This window comes from Rattus rattus, chromosome 5, assembly GCF_011064425.1.
Source record: "Rattus rattus isolate New Zealand chromosome 5, Rrattus_CSIRO_v1, whole genome shotgun sequence".
Lineage (NCBI taxonomy): Eukaryota > Metazoa > Chordata > Mammalia > Rodentia > Muridae > Rattus > Rattus rattus.
Genome location: NC_046158.1, coordinates 98257788 through 98274267, shown reverse-complemented (window position 1 = coordinate 98274267; position 16480 = coordinate 98257788). Strand labels below are relative to the sequence as shown.

General features: G+C 44.7%; 1 protein-coding gene across 1 annotated transcript in view; it reads left to right on the top strand.

Annotated features, from left to right (window-relative positions):
* Positions 1–16480, top strand: part of Ehd4 (EH domain containing 4) — a 64206-nt gene that overhangs the window by 31794 nt on the left and 15932 nt on the right. The gene's annotated exons all lie outside the window — the stretch shown is intronic.

The window sequence follows — 16480 nt, the reverse complement described above, 5'->3', positions numbered from 1 at the left end:
ACAAAAGACCGGATTTTGATGGCTGCCCAGGAAAAGAGAGAGAACATTTAGAGATATCCAGATAAGAGTGACTTCCCCTCTTGGGTTTTGGGAAGGAGAAGGATTTAAGGGAAAATACACGCATACACAAAGGCGAAAGAGTCTGCCTAGACGACAAAAAGGCCCGGAGCAAGGTGCTGCAACCACAGCCTTTACCTAGGCTTCCGTGCTGCTTGCTGTGTGTGAAGCTTGGGCCCAGCTGACCTCAGGTGTAGTGCATGTGCATGGTATAGTGCAGGACGGTGGGTGTAAGAGTACACGCTCACTACAGGGTTCACTCAGCAGATACTTAACTGAGAAAACACACTGGACACAGTCATGCCCTGGTGGATTTTGTGTTACAGTGAGACAGACAAAAGTAACAGGTAAATTATTCATTGATATGAATAGGCATTGAGTACTGAGGAGGTGATAGGAGACATGTTCAATGAGGAGCCAGTGAGGTGGGCTGGCTATATTGGGATTGTACAAGTATCTATGAAGATAACCATTTAGCCAAGATCTAAGTTCCGAGAAGGAGCTGGTCCTGCAGAGTTGAGTCAGGTCAAGACTACACATTTTGGCTATCCACATTAATCAGATCTATCCCACATAGTGTTTAGAGGATAGTCTAAAGTTTGGTTCCCAGCAACTCACAACTGCCTGTATTTCCAGCTCCAGGGGATCTGACACCCTCTTGTGGCCTCTGCAGGTACCTGTATACATGTGTGCAAACATATAAATAAAATCAAAAGAAATTATTTGAAAATGTTCAAATGTCATATATTCATTTGTTAATTTAAAATGCTACATACTCATTTTGTTCTGAGATTATTTTTATAATAATCAATATAAACATAAAATCAAATTATTTTCTTTGGCTCAATCAAGGATTAAAGTTCCTGAAATCAGCACTATGCATGTCTTAGTTTGCTTTCTATTGCTGTGATGAAGAATGTGACCAAAATCAGCTTAGGGAGGGAAGGGTTGCATGTCCCAGTAACAGTTTATCAAGGGAAGTCAAGGTAGGAGCTCAAGGCAGGAGTTGATGCAGAGGCCAGTGAGCAGTCCTCTGTTTAACCTACCTTTAAATTAACCCAGGTCCAAATAACCAGGGCTGGCATCACTCACAGTACACTGGGTCCTGCCACATTCAAGAGCATGCCCTCTGGGATTGTCCACTGGCCGCTCTGATGGGCTATTCCTCTCAACCTAGGTTTCCTCTTCCCAGATGACCCTCGATCATATCAAGTTGGCAAAAAACTTTTTTAAATGTATGTAGTCTTAGTTGGCCTATAACTTGCTAAGTAGACCATGCTAGCCTACCAGTTTACAGAAATCCACCCAACTCTTCCCCCTCAAGTGCTGGGATTAAAGGAGTGTACCACAAGATGGCCTGACTAATAGTTAATCTTTGAGGAGCTACTGAACTTTCATCTGTAGATGTGAGAGTTCATTTGGGGACTTGAGTTGTAGTCAATTGACCTATTAGTCTATCTACAGGACTCTCTTTACCTAGCAACAGGATAAATAGACAAGCTCAGTTATTATAGACAGACCTGGGTGAAGACAAAGGGAGATGTTGATATGAAGCTCTTACCACAGCATCTGTCTGGAGTATAGGCAAGGCACAATGACCGGGATGTCCTTACTGTTATCTCTTCTAGACTACAAAGAGAGGGCGGGAACTAAAGTGTGGGAACTGAGGGCTTTGGGGAGCTGGGGGAGTGATGTGTGTGCTGGAGCATGGGTAAATAGCCAGTGGGCACACACCTGGCCAGAGACGTGATTACTGTCTTGCAGGTTACTTGAATGGTGAGGATTGAGAAGTGGGCGGTATCGTGAAAGAGGACCCTGTAGAATGTGTGTCTGCATACTCAGATCATGAAGCCGTTCATACTTTCAGAGCTGAGTTTAGTGACCTCTAACTTTGGCTTTGGCATTAAGGGAACAGTGTCAGTCCCCTTGGCTGGGGCTGACCCTGATGATTTATTCTCAGATTGTTTTCTGGCTGGGCTAAGGCCAGTCAGCTAGGGCTGTGAAATGCTGGGTATTATTTGCCACTCAGGCCTCCAACAGGAAATCCTGATTTCTGTTTGCTTTGGAGAAGTTTGCTGACAAACACATTTGTGTCTCCTTTTCACCGATGCCATGGGAAATTCCACAGCACTAGCATTGCTGCTTCTGATCTGAATGTGAACACATCACACTGTTACTCAGAAAGCACTTGCCAGGCCTGGCAGAGATTTTACTAACATTTTAAATGCACAATTGATCATGAGGAATGATTGCTTTTTTCCCCAAACTTAAAGCCTAGACTTTTCATTTGGGGGAAAAATATCTATTTTTTTCTTAGTTTATGAAGAAAACAACTGATAATCCTAAAACATTTCACAAATGTTTCCGTAGATATTGGGAAACAAATTAATTGAAATATGCCTCTTACCCTCATAAGCATGAGCTAATACTTGCATAGTGCAGCATTGAGTTCTTTGGGGTGGGAGCAGTTGTCCCCTTATACAGAAGAGAAGGGCTAATTGAGGCACAGAGAAGCTAAGCAATTTGAACATAACTGTGCAACGAGCTATTCTCCATTGATGCCTCCACTCGCCACCATACCCTGAACTATGCCTCCAAGACTCACATCTGTGTACAGTCTCCTCACCTTGAATTTGGTTGATCTGCCCCTTTAATCTCACTTTTTGATCAGTAGAATTTAGTAGAAGGGATATTTCATGTTGACGTCCCTAGTCTAAGCCATAGGAAACCCTGCAGGTTTCACCTGGATCTCTTGGACTGTTTGCTTGGAAGAAGCCAACGCTGTGCCCTGAGGCACTATGGGTGGGAAGGCCCACACCCATTCCCTGGAGAGGCTCAGGCTCAGCTAACTAGCCACTCAGATGGATGGTTTGGCTCACACATGAATGAAGGCACCACATATCTCCAGACCACTTACTTGAGCAGTCAGGTAAGTCTAGTCCCTGCTGCCATCTGATCTCATGAGGGACCCCAGCCCCGACTAAGAACTGCTAGTCAACTAAACTACCACAGAAAAGAGTGTGTTTAAAATGAGTTGTTTAAACCATAAAGAGAAGCCAAGTGGAACTCGTGCCCATTGGTCTAACTTAAACTTAAACAGACGGGACAGTGTAGACCAAATTGGTTTTCTAACTAACTGTAAGACTTATACACAGACTGGGACAGTGTAGTTCACCAGTCTAATTGGTTCTCTAACTGTAAGACTTATACACAGACCGGGACAGTGTAGTTCACCAGTCTAATTGGTTCTCTAACTAACTGTAAGACTTATACACAGACCGGGACAGTGTAGTTCACCAGTCTAATTCCTCGAGAAGGCAGCCTTGGAAAGCAACATAATTGATGTTTTCCTCTTCATGCTGGCTAGTTTTTATGTCAGCTTGACACAAGCTAGGGTCATCTGGGAAGAAGGAATCTTATTTAAGGAAATGCCTTTGTAAGATTTACCTGTAAGGTGAAGGAGCCCATCTCACTGTAGATGATGCTACCCTTTGGCAGGTGGTACCCTTTGATACTTTGAAGAAAGCAGGCAGAACAAGCCAGAAAGCAGTACTACTCCATGCCCTATACATTACCTCCTGCCTCCAGGTTCCTGCCCTGTTTGAGTTTCTGCCCAGACTTCCTTCCATAATGGACTGTGGTGTGGAACTACGAGCTGAAATAAACCCTTTCCTCCCCAAGTTGCTTTTGGTCATGGGTTTTTATCAGAGCAATAGAAACTCTAACTTAAACACTCTCCAGAAAGTAACTAAATCCTTTTTTTTTTCAGAGATTTTTATGGCAATTTTTGGAAAAACTGCTACCACCCTGCAGTTCTCATTATCAGAGGCAGTAGAAAGAAGGGGAAGGAGATCTTCCGACATTGGTTGTCATGTTCCGCACTGTGCCAGGTGTTCTGTGCATGCCTGTTGCTTTAGATTTCACAGTAGTAAGACTGACTTTATACAAAAATACTGTGGAGGTCAAGAATGAGCCAAAATACAGACCAAATTTAAGTTGAAACAGAAGATTAAAAAGGGAGTCTTGGTATACCATATCGAGTGGTATTCCTACTATAGTTGTCTAGGCAAGGGTGGTCTCTGAGGAGACATATAGGCTGGACATATAGAATGGCAGGTAAGGCCAGGGATGTATGATACTTACAGGTAAAGTATTTGCCTGGTATGCTTTTGATTTGGTTGCTAGAACCAACAAAAAAGAATAGAGAATTTGCTTGACAGAGTTGAGAAAGGCTCTGCAGGAGAAGATGCTGCATTGGCTCTGAGCACTTGGTGCACTGTTACGTAGCCAAGAATAGTGGACGAGGAGGCCAGGAGGGTCTACGGGTGTGTGCCAAAGGCCTAGAGAAGAAGCACATGGATTTTGCTTTGGGAGTAGTGGGAAGCCATTAAAAGGATATCTTTTAAACCTCTTGTTTACTCAGAATTGCATATGAACATCCAGACATTTTTCCTGCAGACTACTGGTCAATTTCTGTTGTTGATTGTGTTTCTCTTTGCTTCATACCCAATGTCTCTATGTCTTCTTGTATCCAGTCCTGTCCTTTCTGCTCCCTAATTTTTGCCATAAGCAACACATGGCACACTGAAGTGATGAATTCCAGGCTAAGGCACAGTCGCCACTGCCTCCTGGTACCCAGTTCAAGGAATCTAGTGGTGACCAGAGTCAGCTTCTCAGGGATTCTGACATAAAAGAGTGCCACTTTGAGGATTTGGGAGCAGCATTAGGCCACTACTTCTGAGTCAGACCCCTCTAACCCTTTCACCCCAAACAGATGAAAGGATAAAATGCTGGCAAGTTTGATGGCTCTCCTAGACTTAGAGCTCTATCACCTGGAGCCTCTTCTTTCTCTAGGAAAAGGCTGCCTGGGATAGCACTGCACTAGGCTCTGAGGCTAACCTGTGTCTCTCAGGGGAAAACCTCCAATGAGAGCAAAGGTCATCTTACCCTGCAGAGGTCACCAGGTGACCAGGGGAAAGGAGTTGTGGTCTGAATCATCTGTCCTCTACCTTTCCTGTCATTCCATGTGGAGTGCTCTAAGCACTCTCAAGGTAGGGTTCTTACAACCTCTAATGAATTTAAATAGGGATTTCTCATATCAGTACTTTCAGATGTTTGATAACCTCCCTAGTGTAATGGGGCCTTTTCAGATTGTCTCAATCCTACTGTTACATGTGGAAAACCAAAAACCTTCCATAATAGTCTCTGTGCTCGTCCCGGGGAGTGGGATGACTACAAATGCAGGGTGCTAGATTGGAGAGAAGCAGCACACTGAGAAATGCTTCCTGTAGCATCTTTCCACTTCCCAGTCGCTGCCACACACTGGGAAGATACTCTGCTGCTTCAAGCCTCCTTGTCCCTTCCACAGAATAGGAAAAAAACTTTATTGGATAGTCCGAGTGAATACACGGGTGCTCTGTAAATGTTAGCTATTCTCAATAGCCTTGAAGCACAGAGAAAGATTGACTTCAGAGTTCACGTCACGTGTGTAGGCTCCTCTGCCATCCAGAAGCCTGTGGGTGTGGAAGAGCTGAGGATAGCAGGGCTGTTGTTCAGGCACCTGCGGTGCAGGTCCTGTGATGCAGCAAGCTCACCAAGGATGTGGAAGAGGCTGACCTGAGCTCAGATCCCAGAGTTGGTGATGAAGGAAGGAACCTGTATACGTCACTTAGCTTAAAGCATGGTAAATAGTGGGCATGGTGGCCACTGCTTATATAGAGCTATGGTTAGACCCAGGTTCTCAATGTTCTTCAGAGAACGGAAGGGAAAAAACAAAACAACAGAATGAGTAAATCGGATATTTGTATTCATAGTAGAGCTAGGGAAAGCCAGAGAGTACAGCAAGGCTAGAATTGGGAGGCCTGCCACAAGTCGTCAGGAAAGAGGTGTGACAGCCCAGTTCATGTCACAATTCTAGGTTTTTCTCCCGTGGTCCTTTTTCTCTACCTGGTAATATTCCTCACTTGTATCATGGCAGCTTCCTGGAGAAATTCCCATCTCACACATTTCACCTGGATCCAAACACCTCTTGGTTTGTTTTTTTTTTTTTTTTTCCATTTTTTTTTTTTTTCATTTCTGTTTTGAAACAGCCTCACTGTATAACCAGGCTGACCTTAAACTTCTCGAGATCTGCCTGTTCTGGCCTGTTCTGGCACCACAACACAGGCTCTATTTGACTATTTGAAGTGCTGTTGGTAACTATAGCTATAATATATGGATTGTTCTTGGTAAAGTAAGGGAGTCTTTCTTTAAGAGCCCATTGTAGACTCACATGGTCTCTGCTGATTGGATCTGTCTTTCCATTTGTAACTTAAACTCAGAAAATCTCTGAGTAATGGTTTGGCAAGCCATAACTTAGTTGCCGGAGCTAGTCGTCATGTCTGGCTGCTGTCCCACACTCAGAACACTTAGGCAGTGCTGGGTGAGTCAAAGTAAGGGCAGGGTGGGCTTGGGTTCTTGGAGTCAGGAGTTGTTTTCAAGTCCTTTCTTGAGCCCATCACCTTGGTATACCATTTCTCTTCAGAAAACTATGGTTTGAAGAATTGTCTTTTTGCCCCTCTGAACCAGGGAATGACAAGATTTATTATCAAGGTCAAAGCCTTATTTGTCAGTGTTTGGCCTTATCACATTTGGGTGGAGCCTGATGATATTGGCATTTTGCCTTAAGAAAATTTAGGTAATGCTTGCCAGGCTGACTCTTTCTGATTTATAAATGCATTGTTTAAGATTTTCTTGTCTGATGTACACAAACCCCAAAAAATGAGAAATGGAAAATAAGACTGCCCCTGTAGCCTACCTATTAAGCTGATCCTGTAACTACTGGATGTCTGTTTTCAATCGATGCTAAGAAGCTGAACTGTGTTTCCCAAGCATTTGGCTTTTCATAGCCTCCTGTCCAGAACCATATAAACAGCTAGAAGCCTTAAGATTCAAAAGATTCCTTGGTGATCAACAGACTTATCTTGTAGATGTGAAAACTGAGGCCTGGCAACAGGGAATAGTTAGCTGGGACAAGTGACAAGACTTGTGTGTGTCGTTGGTAGGTCCTCAACAACTTCCCTCTCTAGAAAAGGGCCTCCGTGTCAGATGGCATCCTGCCTTTCCCCAGCCCTCTTTATGTGGCTGCTTCTTGGGTGACTTTCAATCCAAGATGGAAGGTAAGATAGGAAACAATTTTCCCTTTCATTTGGTCACACTACGAGAAGCAGTGGAATTTAGTGGGCTAGGACTCACCTAGAACCTTCCCCTGTTCACTGCTGATGGACTGACCCTGTGAGGTGAAGTCTGGACATACTCCCACAAGTCTTCTCTGCCATTATCCTTACGATCTTCCTGAGTTCGGCTACTATCTGGGAGCAAGGGGTAAACAATTCCAGGCTCTGTGTCCCAGGAAGAAAGGACTGGTTAGAAATAAGAACAGAGACAGTTTTTTAAGAAATGGAAAGTATTCTCAGAGGGTGTAAAGTTTAACCTCCATGACCTTTATAGGACATTTAAATAGCACCTGTTTCTCCCATATTTGTATATAGAGGCTTTTTTAACACATGCTTTGTTGTTACATAAAGCCCAGGTAAGCTAGTGGTCCTAGTCTTTCTCTGCTAACTGGCTTCTTTTATGTGTTGATTGTTTTAGCTTTATTTATTCTGATTGTGCATTCTGTGGGCCCACCGGGCATGGCACTTGTGTGAAGGTCAGAAGACAACCTTTGGGGGTCCATTTTCTCCTTCCACCATGTGGGTTCTGAGTATATCACCAGCCTTGACATGTTAGTTTTGATATAACTTTCTCTGGTCTCTTGTCTCCTCACACAGGACAGAAGGACAGGCTATGAGGTTGGCTTGTTTATTTTACAAGGAAGCATGCATAGACAATCTGATTTACAGGATTCTGGACAGAATCCCAGAGGGAGAAGGATGGGAAGGAAAACAAGGTAAACAGCAGGAAGCCCAGGACCGAACTTAACTGGACCTGGTTTGAATCTAAATTTTAGCCAAATTCCCTTCAGGCCAGATGTGCTGAGGCAGGGACTGCTCCTGAGCTCAGGGATCTTGTTCTAGCTAGTTGTGTTCCCCAAGAGATAACCACTGAGATCTTTGAGAAAAACTCACATTGAACCTCCACAAAATAACTCTTTTCAGGGGCCCCTCTGTGCTGACAGTTATTTATCACAGCATGTGTGCTCCCTAAGTCCTACTGAAACTAGGGTTCAGTGTCAGTGCAGAATCACTACCCCTCAGCACCACCCTCACCCTAACACTGTGCAGAGAGGAAAATGGAACAGAGCCACCTGTCATCTTAGCACCACCATTTGTCCCTGCTCTGAAACTGGAGTGGGGGCAGGGCTGCAGAGCTGCAGGGGTGCTACTTCCTCGAGGGTGGCGGAAGGTACACCAGTGCAGCCTATTATCTGAAAAGCGCTGGAAATTGAATCTTTCCCCTACTGAAAACACTACAGAAGGAAAGGAACAGCACCCTCAGTAAAGTTTCACCTCCCAGCATCCCTCTGGTGCTACACAGCGGGTAAAGGCACAGATGCTGTGGCTAGAATACCTGGGTTTGGCTCCTGGTGCTCTGTGAAAATGCTGTGTACTCTGGGGACCAGAGATGACCTCTCTAGGCCATTCCTGTCTGTAGGTCAGGGGAAATGAGAGCACCCTGTAGGAGTGTGACAGGGACTGCTGAGAGGATTCTCTAGGAAGCTCTCAGGCAGGAATGGAGCGAGAACTGGTAAACATGTGCATCCATTGCGTATTTTTAGCTGTCATTTTGCTCTCAACAACAATGAAATGTTCAGAAAAATATTTTGCTAGTTGTAAAGTAAACTCAGCCTGGAAACAATGCAAAGACTCCCCACAAAAGTCTAACAAAGTGTCTGTTATTGTGTACTCAAGTGCCTCTTTTTAAAATATGGTTAGGATGCCTGAGTGGACCCAGATAGTTGATGCTTATTTTTAGATGGTATATACTTCCTGTAGTTAGAAATAGCCTCTTTTTTAAAGAACTATTTAAGTGACTTTATTTTTTAAATTGCCAAAAACTGATACTTGTTCAAATCAACCCATTTGGCCAAACCAAATGTATTTTATTTTGTTTTTTGTTTTATTGTGGTAAGAGACAGGCAATCTAGTCTCCTTATAATTTTCTTTCCATCTCCCACCCACATCTAGTGAAAACAAACAAAAGTATTTGTATGTCTGAGTGGTGGTGGCTTGCATACAGACCACAGCATGAATGTGGAAGTCAGAAGACAAAAACATAAGAATTAGTTCTCTCTTCCACCAAATAGATTCCAGGGATCAAACCCAAATTGTCAGGCCTGGTGACAAGTGACTTTACACACTGAACCATCTTACTAGCCCCTCTTACCAAATGTTTACATCCAGTGTGGAATTAATTCTGGGTGCTGTGGAGTTGAACCAATCTCTAGGACTCATTCATCTGGCATAGCTGAGTCACTCTGCCTGTTGGCCCCTCTTACTCAGGCCCTAGCAGCTAGCATTCCCCTCTATGAGTCTGTGAGTTTGACTGTTTCAATATCTCATAGTAGGATCACATAGCATATGCATTGTCTACAGTCTTATTTCATTTATCATAATGTTCCTAATCCATCCATGTTGTCACATTGCCACATGCTACAAAGCTGATTGATAACTCTGCATTAAGACTATACCACATCCTCCTCATATATTCACCCATGCATGGGCACTTATGTTCCACAGCTTGGCTCAAAAATAATACTACATTTAACACAGAAGTACAATCTATCTGTCTCAATTTCAGGTCTTTCCTCTAAATACTCAGAAATTGGATTAGCAGATCATTTGATAGTTCCATTTTTACATTTTTTGAGAAATAAGATATATTTGTTAAACACCTCTTATGTTCAATAGTAGATCCTGGGTCTGTAGTGTTGGGCAGAAAGGGGAGGGGAGCTGTACATTGTGGGTGTTAAGAATAAAAGACACCCAGGCACTAAGCCACTACCCAAAGACTACATGGACTGACTCTGGGCTCCAACCTCATAGGTAGCAATGAATAGCCTAGTAAGAGCACCAGTGGAAGGGGAAGCCCTGGGTCCTGCCAAGACTGAACCCCCAGTGAACGTGATTGTTGGGGGGAGGGTGGTAATGGGGGGAGGATGGGGAGGGGAAGCCCATATAGAAGGGGAGATGGAGGGGTTAGGGGGATGTTGGCCCAGAAACCGGGAAGGGGAATAACAATCGAAATGTAAATAAATACTCGAGTTAATAAAGATTAAAAAAAAGAAGAAGAATAAAAGACACGTCCTCTGGAAGAGAACAAGTGCTATTAACCACTAAGTCATCCCTCCAGCCTTGAATTTACATCTTCTGATCACCAAATAAACACACCACTACAGACTAAGTAGTCTGCAAAAGGAAAGGCATGTCAAAGGGAACTTGACTTAGATGGTGTGAAGCAACTGCAGTGGGCTTGAGTAACAAACATGGTTAAGACCTTGCCTGCTCTCCAGCTTGCTATGGTGTACACTAGTGAGTACCTGGGCCAGGAGGCACTCCCAAGCCTGAAGCAGAGAACAGACCTATAAGGGAGGATGCAGGAGGAGTCCCATTGTGCTGTATGGAGGGAGGGCCTGTGGGTGGTCAGATGGAGAACAGGCCAGTCAATGTAGGCAGAAGGAAAGTACAGGCAAAGGTATGGAGACTAGAAAGGACAGGAACCTCCGACACACTACAGAGAGCCCCAGGTGCTTTCTAGGGTGGAGAGGTGGGGTTCAGTAGGAGTCTACTAGAAAAGACCCAGTGGTGAGGCACAGGCTAGTCATGGAGACTGCTCTGGAAACGTTGTCCTCAGAGTGCTCAGGGTTTTGTGGGGTTTCAAAACTCACAGTTTTGAGGAGTTAGGAATACTTTAGGGGTTGAGGACTGGATTGGAGAGGAGGGAACCTGAACAAGGGTAGTTTGGGTGGGAGAGAGCATGACCAGTATTCTCAATGCCTATATCTAATGGACACTCACCAGCTAGGTACTGGAGAGATAGAGGGGTGACCAGGAGGCCCAGGAGATCTTGGCATCACACTAACAAACCAACACAGAAGTTCTGGGGTAGTGTTAGGGCCCAACAGGAACTAGAGCTGCCAACTCTAGGAGGTAGGGTTCCTTTACAAAGAGGAAAGGTTGGAGCAGAGACTGAAGGCCACCCCAAAGCCACATGAGGTCCCGGGCAGGGAGAATCTGGCCTTGTCCTGATTGTCCTCCATTGTTTTACATCCTTTTATTGACACACACAACTTGTTTAAAAGTTTTGTAATTAGAAATTTGGCTCTGGGGAGAAATGTAAGTTCCCCCCTTATTAAAAATAACCAAATTTGCTTCCTCAGGTCCCCCACTTCATAATTTACCCAAGCCAGGGAGCAACTTCGAACCCTAGCTGCCATTTCCTGGCAAGTCTTTCTTTGGCCCAAATGAAGACCATAGTTTCCACAGACACCATGACAGGAAGCCCCTGATTGGATGGGCAGGCCCCTTCCTTCCTGACCCTCCCTTTGTTCCTGGAACACGGAGCCAAATTGGAATCTTCTGAAGGGCACATACCCTTTCCAACTCCCAAAGCCTTAAAGCCGGGCTGATTATATCTCATTCTTGTTTCATACCAATAAAAGTTCTACTGGAGGGGCTCAAAGAGTTGGAATGTTTATGATTTGGCTGGAGAGGTGGCTCAGTGATGAAGAGTACAGTTGCAGTCTTACAGCGGACCCACACTCGGTTCCCAGCACCCACACTGGGAGTCACCACTCTCTGTCACACCAGTTCCAGGAGGATCTCATCTGCATGGGCACCAGGAATGCGCATGATGCACATTGGCGCATGCAGCCTGAGCACCTACACACCCAAAATAAGTCTAAAAACAATTAAGTGAATGTTCAGAAACCATCTTGAGCACCAAAGGAAGGTGCTGCTATGCCGTTCCTGCAGCCTCCACACGTGTGTGCATATGTGCATGCTCATGTGTATTAAAGAGCATCTCTTATAACCATGCAGATTGGAGAGCTGTGACAAATCTGTGCACACATGTAGCCACCTTCATCCCCTAGGAGACCTCTCTTCGTTGCAGTCACTCAGGGATCAGTCCAGCCCCACCCATGCTGTGGACAGCACTGACGTGGCACCTAACCTTGCTTGTTAGGATTCCATGTAGATAAACTGCTCAGTATATCTGTCCTCTGTAGTAACTGGCTTCTTCACTCCAGTTCAGGTGTCAGCAGTGACCCAGGTTGCCTGCATCCCTCCTTACAAGCCTTTCAAGAGACAGCTGGTTTGTTCCAGTTTGGGGCTAGACAAAGCTAGAAACCTGAGTTTTAGAAAGTCCCTTAGGAACAGCCTCTCATCCTGAATCTAGACTGTATTTTGCCCTAGCCAGGCATCTTTTGATAAACATTTACTGTGGCCTCACTGTGCTCAAACACTAGATACCAAATTTTATTTCTTTGACCAGTAGATAACATTTTGAGCAGTTTTCTAGGTGCTAAGATGATTCTAAATTCCTCATATGTTAAGACCGAGGCCCTGAAATGTATGTGGGTAATGTTGTGGGCTCCATTTTACAAACAAGGCAACAAAGATAGGTGACTTAGGCAAAGCTACACAACTACTACGATGAAGGCAGGATTAGATTCAAGACGCCTGTGTGTCTAAACCCATACTGCCCACTGCCTACAGTGTGTGCAGCTATGAAGAAGGTGGTCCCTGTGGTTAACGAATTTATAGCTGAAGAGGGGCACTGGAGAGATGGCACAGCAGTTAAGAGCACACACTGCTCTTCTAGAGGGCCTGAGTTCTGCATTCCAGCACCTACCTTGGGTATCTCACGACAGCCTGAACTCCAGCTCCAAAGGACCTGACACCATCCTCTGGCCTCCATAGGAACCTGCACATGTATGGCTCATACAGACACATAAAAATCTTTAGAGCCATGTATTGTGGCACGTGCCTTTAGTTCTACTCTTGGGACAGAGACAGGCAGATCTCTGTGAGTTCCAGGCCAGTCAGGACTACATGAGACTTGGGAACTAAAATAAAATAAGGTTCAGTGAGAAACTGAATATTATTATGTATTGTCCCAGGGGACTAAAGCAAAAGGTGTTCAAGCATGCAAGGTACTTTATATCTTCCTCTTGCCTCCACACAAGCTCATAGTCACACACATGTGCATATGCATACGCGCGCACGCGCACACACACGCACACACACACGCACACACTCTCACATTTGCTATAACCTGGATGATGTATGATAGTGCCAGGTAAACCCAGCACTGTATGATTGATTCAAGTGCAGCACTACAATAGAAAGGAGAATGCTGTACGCAGAAACTGAGAAGATGAGAGATTCCACATCCAGATGGCTCTAGGAATAGACCTGACAGAGATAGTGAGTGAGTGAAGAAAAGACAGACACAGACAGAGACAGACAGAAAACTAGGTGGTCTGGACTCTTAGCTGGAGAAACTGCAGCACCCTGGAAGCCTAGTGCATTATGCAATTGAACAGAGAAGTGGGGTTATTGTATACAGCGGAAGAAGGAGATGGGGTTATGGCATACAGGTAAACAGAGAGACAGGGTTCATGGCATATGGCTGCATTGAGCGAATGAGATTAGCTAACCCCAGCAGGAACATTCTCTGTAGGAGCAGTTTTCAGGCCACAGACATTGGGTGGGAGGGGACGTGATGACTTATTCTTAACATGCTGTCAATACTTGCACTTCTCTCATCCAAGGGAGGCCTTACTAGGCCTCTGAACCTCACCCCAAGGGGAAGGCCTTGCCATGCCTCTGTGGGTCTGAGCTCCGCAGTCTTTGACGTGGCCAGCTTATGTCAGTAGCACATATCCTCTCAGGACTTCAGTCAGTCAGAGCTTCCCGTTCCCCACAGAGAGAATAGAGAATTGTTATGTCAGAGGTTTAGAGTTTTAATTGGGAGGATGAAAAAGTTTAGGAAATGGAAAGTAATGGTGGTTGTACAGTAGAAGCATATTAAATGCCAGTGAATTAGAATCTTACAAAATGACTAAAAAGGTAAAAATAATTATGGTATATCGGGCAATTGAGCAAACCAACCTTTTCCACTTTTGATAACCCCGTACTCTCTGAGGGTTCAGTGATGTCTGCTCTTGATTGTGTCACCTGGTATGTGACAAGCAGTCCTTTGACCTGTTCACTGATACAAAATTACAGCTGCACCTCCCTGTACTTCTTGATTTTCATTGCTACTTCAAAAAGAGAAAATACAAACAGGAGGCCATTCCTTCAGAGATGTATAATGGCTTCACTGGAGTGCACTTGCAAAGCAGCTCTGTTCCCAATAGTGGAATCTCACCATAGCACTGGAAGCTCCTCATTGCTCTCTCTTTAATGTGCCTCCCCTCAGCTACACCCCCAGCCCAGGATCTTACTGTTTATAACTTTTAATTTAAGCTCTAGTTTAGCACGTTATGTCCCAGCCAAGCAGTCAACCAAGGTGACCTGAGAGGAAGAGCCAGTGTGTCTACACAGCTATGCCAGCATGAGCGATACTGCCCTTTCAGCTTATCTGCAGGGATGACAAGCTTCCTTTGGCACAGACAGTGAGATATGGTCAAAAGTATTAAAGTGTGGGAGGAAATGGCTTATCAGTTATGGTTTCTGGCAACAAATTAAAGAAGTGGGTTCTGGTGACTTTGAGCAGAAAAGGAACCTTTAAAACAGTGGTTCCCAACTTTGCCAATGCTGTGACCCTTTAATACTGTTCCTTATGTTGTGGTGATCCCCAACCATAAAATTATTTTGCTATTATGTCATAACTGTAATTCTGTTGTTATGTTTCGCAATGTAAATCTGTTTTCTCGTGGTCTTAGTAGACCACTGTGAAGGTTGTGACTCACAGATGGAGAACTGGTCAGGTCAGTCACAGAACCAATGGGAACGTTGGAAAGCTAGGCTCGGGAAACGGCTGTGAACACCTTTATGAGTACATTTTCCTCCTATTGTCACACCGTTTATTCCCCCACTCCAGTAGAAAGATAACAGTGTCCAAGTCTAAATCACTTACTTGTGTCCAGCCTACAAAGAAAAGGGACACCTGTGGCCCATGGAGGACCCTCCCATTCGAGCAGAAAGGGAGTTCATCAAAAAGTGACTCATCCTCTTAGGGCACTGCTGCTCACAGCATTTTCTCTGAATGTCTCTGAGTCTTCAAAGATCTCATCATAGTCACAGGGACATCAAGTGGGACCAGGGTATGAGTCTCTCACCCTCCTAAGAGCAGTCACCAGGTAGGTACTTCTGTCAGGGGGTCCCAGCCATCCTCCTAGCGCTTGAAGGGCACATGTTTATGTGCTGAGGCTTAGCTACCATGGCCTGTGGTTTGAGGCTGTCTGGTGTACTAACTAGTCCAGGTAACCATTGTACTCGTTAGCTTGTGAGGCAGTTTGCTTGGCCTTTGAGTAACAAAACTCAGAGGAAAATCTTGACTCTGTCTTTATATACTACTATGTGACCCATTCAACAAGTCTTGGCTTTTGCTCTAATCTAAATTGGTTGTTGAAGAAATAAGAATAAAGTCTGGCCTATATTCTGAGCACCACTTCTGCCCTCTTTGTCCCTAAGGAATCAGGAGTTCTAAAGCCAGCTACACTAAAGAATTAGGAATCTCTGCAGTGCCCATCGGCATAAGTACCAAGTGGGGAGAAGGGAGGAAAGGCCATGGAGGGACATAGGAGGGCTTCCATGTGTCTCAGTTAGGTTTGGGGTTTTGCTTTGCGTGTGTTGTATTTTGTTTTGTTTGAAATGGGCATTAGTGTATCCCTGGCTGGCCTGGAACTAGATATGTAGCCACGGGTGAGCTTGCACTTGTGATCTTGCTTCACCCTCCCAGGGGTATAACAGTGCACCTGCTTTGTACAGGATAGGGTGGGACCAGAGTGTCACGCATACTAGAGCAGCATTCCACCAACTGAGCTACATTCCCAGCCACACTAATCCCACCCAGCACTTTGGAGGCAGAAGCAGGCAGATTTCTGTGAGTTCAAGGCCACCCAGGGGTGTAAGTGAGCCCTATTTCAAAACCAAACAAACAAAACAAAGCCCTTACTAGCTCTAGTTTGCTTGTGTATGTGTCTGCTCACTAACACTGGTTTTCAAAGGGGTGAGAGCTTTAGTCCACGAGCCTCTTCATTCTTCCTTAGAGATCATTCTCCCTGAGTCACTTCCTCATCTGCCGTAGACCTACTCCATCTTCAGTCAGCATCTTAGGTTGACAATGACACTGGGCTTTTGCTGCAGTTTATATCCATAGGATGCTGAGCACTGCCTAGTTTTTAACATTTTATATGAATATTATCATTTTATATTCATCTTTTTGTTGTTTACTTGTATGTATCTATCAATCGATTGATCTATCTATTGGG